Raw genomic sequence first — 10,469 nt, forward strand, 5'->3', positions numbered from 1 at the left:
TGCGCAGTACTGATTTTTTACCCGAAAGTGGGTGCCATAATGCAACCTTTGCTGAATTTTAACAGCAAGGTGACACCGCAGTGCCATGATTGTGGTGCTTGGGCGCCGCTTGGTGAGAAAATAGTTTTGATTTTTTTGGACTCTTTTCTTTGTTCGATCCGACACCAACCCTTCCAAGACTCCAAGATACTATAAATACAGACCTAAAAACCACCTTTCGAAGATAATTGAAGTGGGCGAGATTCAAGAAATCAAAAAGGATGCAAATGCAACTTGACGAAGAAGATTGATTCAACCATCCAAAATATAGTTTTATCTTTATTCTTTTCATGTTATTCTTTATGAATTATATAGATTTCATGTCTCATATCATGAATTAATTAATTTTTCTAGGGTTTGATTGGCCAAAACTTGAGGATATGGTTTGATTTTGTTTTAGTTATTTCTATGAAATTTTTCAATTCCATTTATTTGTGTTGTTGATTTAATATTTTCAATTAATTTACCACTAATTAAATGATTAGATGCTAGTAAATTCCTGCACTCAAGAGAGAGGAATTTAACACGATCACGACAATAATACGACATAAATTTTATCAGTTTCAAGAGGAAATGTAGAATCTATGAAGCTTGTTCCATCTAAAAACCATGATCTCGATAAATCTTGATTTTAATTCGAAATAGATATATTGAAATTAATTTTTAGGATTAATTTTTACCCGACACTTGAAAGTGGTGACGGAATTATATTAGAGTTCTTGCTTATAAACATAAAAAAATTGATTAGAGATAACTAAATTTTTGAAAATAATATTTGATAGTTAGGTAAAATCATGTCCTAGGCTCCCATATATTGATTAATTCATATAACTTGCATTTATTCATTGAATTCATCACAAAATATTGATTCAAAAAGTTATTTATCTAGATAAAATAGAAGCTACACAATTATAATATTTAATATAAAATTAAATTACAACATATGTGGGTTCAACAATCTAACTCCAGTCTTTTTATTTTAATTATCATATCTATTAATAGTATTGAAACATTTATTTTTACTTTCATAGTATAAGTAATATAATCAAAATATCTTAAAATGACATTAGTATTCACTATAATTATTTTAAATGTAAAAAGTAAAATATAATAAAATCTCAGGATTTACAAAACTACAAAATAAAAGTAAGTGTGCATAGTGAAAAGTAAATTAATTCAATTAATTAGGGTTAAAATTGATATTTTAATCATAATTAATTGAAGAAGTTAAAAGCAAAATCTAAAATGCTATCATTCTGCTGTTTCTCAAATTCTATTGCCAGATGGTACTATTATTCTATATTCACCTTTTTAAAATTTATGAGACATCTAAAATAATTTCTTATCCTTTGAAAGATAAGAAGTTAGGTTCAAAAATTAAACTCGGGGCTATAATCTTGTGCATTCAAATATAGTAATTTATTTAGCTCATGTTTGGATCACATTCTTTAAAAAAATTATTTTTAATTACACATTCTCATAACAAGATAATTTTTTAATTTTACACCTAAATTCAAAATTTTTCCTACTTTATAACCACATATTCTCTAAAAAAATAATATTATAAAATCTATTTTTCTAAAAAAATTGGAAAAAACAGAATTATACAGAAGGTGTTTAGCACTTTAAACACTCCTTAATTCAATTGAATATTAAGAATTTGGCCATAAAGCATTCATTGATTCGTAAAAAATATCGAATGATTGAGAAACTCACATTTTTATTCATAACACAACCAAGTTACAAAATGAACTACCTTTTAAAGGATAAATAAAACCCCCTAACTTACTGTTTTAAACAAAGAGAAACTCTAGGAAACAAAGGTATACAAATTTCCTAATAATTAAACAAGGAAAAAAATTTGATTGTTGTAAAAGGTAAGTTTATTAGGGTTTAGAAGTGAATGATAATTATATCCCTCAAACCCTAGAAATTATTATTGTTGTATCATTAATTCTGCCCTATAAATATAGGATTTTAGTTTTTAATAAAACACACACAAGTCTATTGACTTCTCTCTGCTCTCTTCTCTTTTAATCATTTTTATAACACGTTATTAGCACGATAGCTTAATTTTTTTAAAATTTAGAGAATGTAGTAATATTTTTTTAAGCATAATTATTTATCACGTGTATCAAAATTAATTTGATAACACGTGAATCTTACGTAGGAATCATATTATTTTCTGTTGAAGTGATTACGTGACCCACCCCATCATTGCACTGAAAAATATTTCTAATTGTGATTGTGTGTAATTGTCTACATGTAATTCTTTTATTAACTTATTTTAGCCAAATTGTATACTCAAATTCCGCCGCCCCATTATTACATGTAATTGTAATTTGCCCAGTTGTTTACATGTCATATCTATATGAATTCATCTGTTCAACTTTTTTTTTCCGATTGCCGTGCGTTTCATTCTACTACCATTTTACTGTTTTCTAACAGATCATGAATCTCACCTAATTGTTGTGATATCTTTAGATATTCATCTTTCCATTGTAGTAACTATGCTTAATTATTTGCTGTAATTACATGCTAACAATCTTAATTAGCTATTTTTTTATTATTCGATAACGTCCAATGTACTCGTGACTTTGATTTTACCATGCATGTCTGTATATGGATTAATATTATTTGGTTTTAATTAAATCTTGATATATTTTTTATAATTTGTACTCGTTAATTTTTTTTACTGTAGAACATAATTTTAAATCCGAGTTCCTGAATACAATAATATAGATCTGATTTGCAATTTCATAAGATCTATAAATATTCTCAAAGAATATCTTTATTGTTGTTCTTGAAGTGACAGAACATTATAATTAATATTCCTGAAGAATATTACTTGCTCCTAAAAAGCACGAATTATAATTTTCAACATTCTAAAAGAATATTAACATATTGCTCTTGAAGATATTATAGTAAAATACAATGTACTATCGAAGTAGCACATGTTTTGAAGAACATATTATTCTAGTGTTTATCCTTGAAGGGAAACACGTAACTTATGTCATGTTGACTACTTGATTAATTATTATATGATGTTTAATCATATTTTTCAAAAGTAATTATATTTTCTTTTACTTTATTGTGTAATTAATCAAATGACAAACATCACGAAACTCGAGTTTGCTGCACTCGATATATTTGGCAAAAATTATCTATCATGGGTACTCGATACTAATATCCGTTTCAAAAGGTTTGTGAGAGATAATAAAAGAAGGAAACAAAAAATCACTATAGGATTGTGCAAAAACACTCATCTTCTTTCGTCATCATTTTCACAATGGGCTGAAAATTGAATATCTCATTGAAAAGAATCCACATATTCTTTGGAAAAAATTAACTTAGAAATTTGATCATCAGAGGACTATAGTCCTTCTCAAAGCCCGCTATTAGTGGATACACATTCGTTTGCAAGACTTCAAAATTGTCAGTGAGTACAATTCTAAATTGTTCAGAATATGTTCAAAATTGACATTGTGTGGAGAAAAAATCACTGATGAAGACATGTTGGAGAAAATTTTTTCCACCTTTCACATCTCGAATGTGCTCCTGCAACAGCAATATCGCGAGCGTGGTTTCAAAAAGTACTCAAAACTTATATCCTACCTGCTTATTGTTGAACAAAATAATGAATTGCTGATGAAAAATAATGGGTTACGTCCAACTGGTTCTGTACCATTTCTTGAAGCAAATGATACTGTATGGCCTGAAGTAAATGTAATATCAAGATAAGGACATGAACGTGGACGTGGACGTGGACGCCGACGTGTACACGGGGTAAACCATGGACAAAATAATCAACAAAATGCAACAATTTCAAAAGATACAAAGTAAAAGAAAGTAGCACACCTAAAAATAGGAATATTGATCATTTGATTGGGGATGGTGTGATGGAAGATGTAGATTATTATTTTTTTCTAGTATTTCCCTTTATTTTAGAAATTTAGTTTGGAATATGATTTTACTTTTCACAAAAATTTTGAAATTTATTATGCATCGTTAATTTCATAATATTAATTATGCTTATCATTTTAAATTTAAATTCAAGTTTTTTTTAAAATATATCTATTTTGTTAAATTGATAGATCATGATGGATTGTCAAGATACCTGCTTGATTGATAGTGCAACTACACATACTATTTTTCAAGATAAAAAATATTTTTTGGACTTAACATTAAAAGAGATTAATTTCAATACAATATGACGTGCATCAAACATCGTTGAAAGTTTCGAAAGAGCTTGTATTATTTTACCAATGCACTTTATTCCAGCAAATCTAGAAAATGTTTGCTTAGTTTTAAAAATATCTGTTGCAATGGATAACATATTGAGATGACATAAGAAAATAATGTCGAATATCTTTGCATAACTTCTTTTGTATCTGGTCAGAAATAGATAAAAAAAATTATGCACTCTCATCTGGCATATATTATATATTTATAAAAATTGTTGAATCAAATAATTTTATGAACCAGAAGTTCCTTGACCCAAAAAATTTTGTATTCTGACACGATCGACTTGGACATCCAGGAGCTATAATGATGCGTCGAATAATAAATAATTCACATAGACATCCTTTAAAGAATCAGAAAATTCTTTTGCCTAATGATTATTCGTGTATAGCTTGTTTGCAAAGTAAGTTAGTCATTAGATTTTCAACTACAAAGGTCAATATTGAATCTCCAACTTTCTTGAAAAGAATTAATGGAGATATATGTGGATAAATACACCCACAATGTGAACCATTTCGTTATTTTATGGTATTAATTGATTCTTCTACTAAATGGTCACATGTTTGCCTACTTTTCACTAGAAATGTAGCATTTACTAGACTATTTGCTCAAATTATAAAATTACGAGCACAATTTCCCGATTAATCAATTAAAACCATTCGTCTTAATAATATTGGTAAATTTAGATCGCAAGCATTCGATGATTATTGTATGTAAGTTGGGATTGTAATTGAACATTCAGTTGTACATGTCAATACAGAAAATGGTTTGACAGAATCGTTTATTTAACATCTACAACTTATTGTTATGAAAACAAAACTCCCAACTTCTATTTGGGGTCATGTCATATTACATGATGCATCACTAATTTATATTAGACTAACTGTCTATTATCATTATTTACCTTTACAACTGGTATTTGGTCACAAACCTAATGTTTCTCACCTACGGGTTTTTGGTTGCGCAGTCCAAGTCCCTATTTCACCCCCACAACGTACTAAAATGGGTCTCCAATAAAGATTTAGGATTTATGTGGATTTTGATTCACCATCAATTATTAGATATCTTGAGTCTTTAAGGTGTGATTTATTTACTGTACATTTTACAAATTGTCATTTTGATTAAATGACTTTCCTAACTTTGGGAGGGGAAAAATTACATCCTAAAAAAAATATAAAATTATTTAGAATGAAACAACTCTATCTTACTTCGACCCTCGCAACAATCAATGTGAGCAAGAGATTGAAAAATTATTTATTTGCAAAGAGTTACAAATCAATTACCTAATACATTTGCTGACACAAGAAAAGTAACAAAATCATATATACCAGCGGAAAATATTCCAACAAAAATTGATCTTCCCATAGGATAATCTACTGTAGTAAATGAATATCAAATACGTCAGAAGCGTGGTCAACCAATTGGTTCAAAAGACCCTATACCTCAAAAAAGAAAAGTACAAAAGAAAAACCAACCAAAAATTTTGAGAGAAGTCACATTAGAAAAAATTGATCAATCAAATCTTGAAAATATGGTTCTTGAAAAACCACCAGTGTCCGAAAATAATGAAATTTCAATAAATTATATATTCTCATAAATTATGGGAACGAAATAATGTTATTATAGACAATATTTCTGCTTTTAATATGACTCTTGATATTATGCAAAATGAGGATCCTGAACTACAGTCGGTTAAAGACTGTCAAAATATAAACGATTAGCCAAAATGGAAAGAAGACATACAGGTGAAATTGAATTTCTTAGATAAATGAAAAGTGTTTGGACCTATAGTTCGAACACCTAAAAATATAATCCTTATTGGATACAAATGTATTTTTGTACGAAAGAAGAATGAAAATAATGAAATAACAAGGTACAAAGCCTGATTAGTAGCTCAAGATTTCTCACAAAGACTAGGAATTGATTATGAGGAAACATATTCTTCCGTAATGGATACCATCATTTTTAGATTCTTAATTAGTTTGACCGTGTCATGAGAGCTTGATATGCGCCTCATAGATGTAGTAACTATATATTTGTATTATTCACTTGATAGTAACATATATATGAAAGTCCCTGAACGACTTAAGATACTAGGAAAAAGTGATACATGCCCGAGAACTATGTTCTCAATTAAATTGTAAATATCATTATATGGATTAAAACAATTTGGACGCATGTGGTATAATCGCCTTAGTGAATATTTGTTGAAAGATGGTTATAATAATAACCATATATGCCCACATGTTTTCATAAAGAAAACAAATATCGGATTTGCAAATGTGGCAATTTATGTTGATGATTTTAATTTAATTGGAATTCCCGAAGAGCTCAACAAAAATGCTAATTATTTGAAAAATGAATTTGAGATGAAGGATTGTCTTGGATTGCAGATTGAACATTTTGCAGATAGATTATTTGTTCACCAGTCTACGTATACAAAAAAAGTTTTAAAACGTTTTTATATGGATAATGTACATCCATTTGCATCACATATGGTTATTTGATTAATTGATGTGAAAAAAAAAAGATTCTTTTCATCCACTTGCAGATGGAGAAAATGTTCTTGGTCCTAAAGTATCATATCTTAGTGCAATTGGAGTATTAACTTATCTTGCGAATTGCACTCGATCAGACATAACTTTTTCTGTAAATCTCATTGCAAGATATAGTTCTACACTAACTCAATGATATCGGAATGATGTTAAACATATTTTTTGTTACCTAAAGGGTATTATTGATTTGTATTTTATTCTAAAAAATCGGGATCTGCTTTAGTAGAATATGCAGAGGCAGGTTTTCTATCCGACCCACATAAAGTTAAATCACAAAGAAGTTATGTGTTTACACGTGGAGAAGCGGCTATATCATGGGGATCTGTAAAGCAATCCTTGATAGCTACAATCTCAAATTATTTTGAAATTATTGCAATCCATGAACTAGGTCGAGAATGTGTGTGGTTGAGAAACATGACCCATCATATCTAAACATTATGCAGATTAACTTCAACAAAAGATAGTCCAACAATCTTGTATGAAGATAATGTAACTTGTATTGCACAATTTAGAGGAGACTATATCAAAGGTTATAGAACGAAGCATATTTTTCCAAAATTATTTCACACACGAGCTTCAAAAGAATGGCGACATCGATATCCAACAAATTCGCTCAACTGACAATGTGGTTGATTTATTCACAAAAGCACTATCAATATCTACATTTAAGAAATTAGTTTATGAGATTAGAATGCATCGACTCAAAGATCTTCAGTGATCAATATCAGGGGGAGTAGCTGTACTCTTTTTCTTTCGCGTAGGTTTTGTCCTCGATTTTCCTAATAAAGTTTTAATGAGGTAGCATTTATTTTACTCTAAAATAATTGTACTATTTTTCCTTCGTTTTGATTTTTTTCTCATTGAATTTTTATCAAAGAAGGTTTTAACGAAGCAGATATTTTGTAATGTGTTATTCAATGGAGAGTATTGTAAAAGGTAAACTTATTATGGTTTAAAAGCGAATGACAATTATACCTCTACAACCTAGAAATTATAACTGTTATATCCTAGATTCTGCCATATAAATACAGGACTTTAGTTTTTAATAAAACACACACAAGTCTATTGACTTCTCTCTGTTTTCTTTTCTTTTCTTTTCTTTACTTTTGTAACATATTTTGATCTGAATAATAGAAGTTTTAACTTAGACATCTTAAAAGATAAAAGTTGGTTAGAAAATTGGTGGATTGAAGGGCTTTAGATCATGAGTCCAGTTTGCTGGATCATTTTTTTTAATCTAAAAAGCAATATTATTTGTTATTCCTCATATATAAAGCTCCCAGTGAAAGTCGTGGAAGCATTATGTGCAGATATCTGACAGTCAACCAAGTTAAATTAGAGAAAAGACAAGAGTTGTCTTGCAGCTGAGGCGCTATCTCCATGAGGTGCCGATGTGCCTCCTCTTAAATCCGAACCTATTCTTATCTGAAGCTCTCTCTCTTATAGTCGAAGTGCTCGTTGTCTTTAAAGTAGGTACAATGAGTATCTTTATAAATGGTTATGTAATGTTTGTATTAATGATTATCAGACACGTCGGCTTAAGAGTGCAGGACAACTGACCTCTTATCAATGTAATTAATGTATGATGGAGTGATGTGAGACTTTGGTTAATTAGACAAGGCAACGTGGAATCATTTATTACTAATCCAACCTTCATTTTGTATGGCATTTTGCTAATATTTAAATTAATGAACTTTACTACCCTGTTAGTAATTACCAATTGTCACCACGTCACGAACTTTTTCATTTTCTCGCTAATTACTATTGATAGTAATTTATATTTTAATAAAATTATTGAATTTTTATTTTGCGGTTTATTTATAAAAAAAATTATTACATTAAATTTTTTAAATATCAACACTCCTAAACAAAAATTCTGAATATGTCCCTGAGTCTAGTTGAACTCAATTTATTGTCCCACATTATCTTAAAAGAGAGAATGTGAGGTTTACTGTTTATTTTTGTCACATGGATTTTCATACGAAACTGGTTTGAAATCAGTTTGGCAACAGTAAATTACTCTATTCAATGATAGTGTAGCATTACTTTCACACGTCTTTTCACCATTTTCACACACCGTTTCTTTATGATGTTGCCTCCACTACAATATTTTTCTATTTTCACATTACTTCACTTGATTAAAGGCAATACCATATATTATATAATAAAGAAACAAAATTAAATATAAAGTTTATTTTAAAAAATTGAAAAAAAATAGAAAAAATTATTATAAAGTTTTTAAATTAAATTAAAACGATTTAAAGAAACAATAAATATTATTCAATTCAAATTTAACGAATGTCTTTATATCATAAGGAATGTATAAAGATTATTTTATTAAACCAAATAAAATAAAAGAAAGTTACAAAAATTAAATAAATATATATAAATATTATTTAATTAATTAAAATTGAAAAAAATTATATTTTAAAAAAAATACAAAATCTCTCCGTGGACGGAGAGAACCGTGCTTTCAAAAGGAGAGTTTTATCCTTTTGCACAGAGTGATAACACTCCGTGCATGGAGTGGTGATAATTTTTTTAATTTTATTTTTTATTAATAATATTTAATTTTAAAAAATCCTTCTATATCTTAAAAAAGAGAATGTGAGGTTTACTGTTCATTTTATTAATGATAATATTTTTTTTACATAAAAGTAATTTTTTTATTTTTAAAATGTAAAAAGTTACTTATAATTAAAAAGATCACGTCGAGTTATTTAAAAGGAAAAAAATATTAATTTCAATTTTTTTAAGTATAAATATTTAGATATATTTAGTTTTTTAAATTAAATATTAATAAAAAGATTGCATTATATAGAATGTAAAAAGTTACTTATAGGGTAAAAAAATCACTTCAAATTATTTAAAAGTAATAACAAAAACTTATAATTGTAAAAACTACTTATAGATAAAAAAATATTAATTTTAATATTTTTAAGTAAATATTTAGACATATTTAATTTTTTAAATTAAATATTAATAAAAAATTACTATATTAAAAAAAAAAATTGACTCCGTGCACGAAGTGATGAACACTCCATACACCGAGTGGTCATCAGGTGCATGTAGTTTTTCAAATGCATGGAGACTCCATGCTCACTCCATGCACACTGCATGGAGTGAGATTTTAATTATATTAAATTTTTATTAATATTTAATTTAAAAAAATTATATATATCTCAATATTTACTTAAAAATATTGAAATTAATATTTTTTTTCTCAATAAGTAGCTTTTACAAATATATTTTTTTTGTATTACTTCTAAATAATTTGAAGTGATTTTTTTACTTTTAAGTAATTTTTTACATTCTAGATAGTGTAAGCTTTTTATTAATATTTAATTTTAAAAACTAAATATATCTAAATATTTATACTCAAAAAAATTTAAATTAATATTTTTTTACTTATAAGAAGCTTTTGCAATTATAAGAGAATGAGGGATTAATATATTTTTTTTACCTATAAGTAACTTTTACAATTATAAGTTTTTTTATTACTTTTAAATAACTTGAAGTGCTTTTTTAACTTATAAGTAATTTTTACGTTTTAGATAGTGTAATATTTAATTTAAAAACTATATATATCTAAATATTTATACTTAAAAAAATTTAAGTTAATATTTTTTTACT

The sequence above is a fragment of the Olea europaea genome, chromosome 18, assembly GCF_002742605.1.
Source record: "Olea europaea var. sylvestris chromosome 18, O_europaea_v1, whole genome shotgun sequence".
Taxonomy (NCBI): domain Eukaryota; kingdom Viridiplantae; phylum Streptophyta; class Magnoliopsida; order Lamiales; family Oleaceae; genus Olea; species Olea europaea.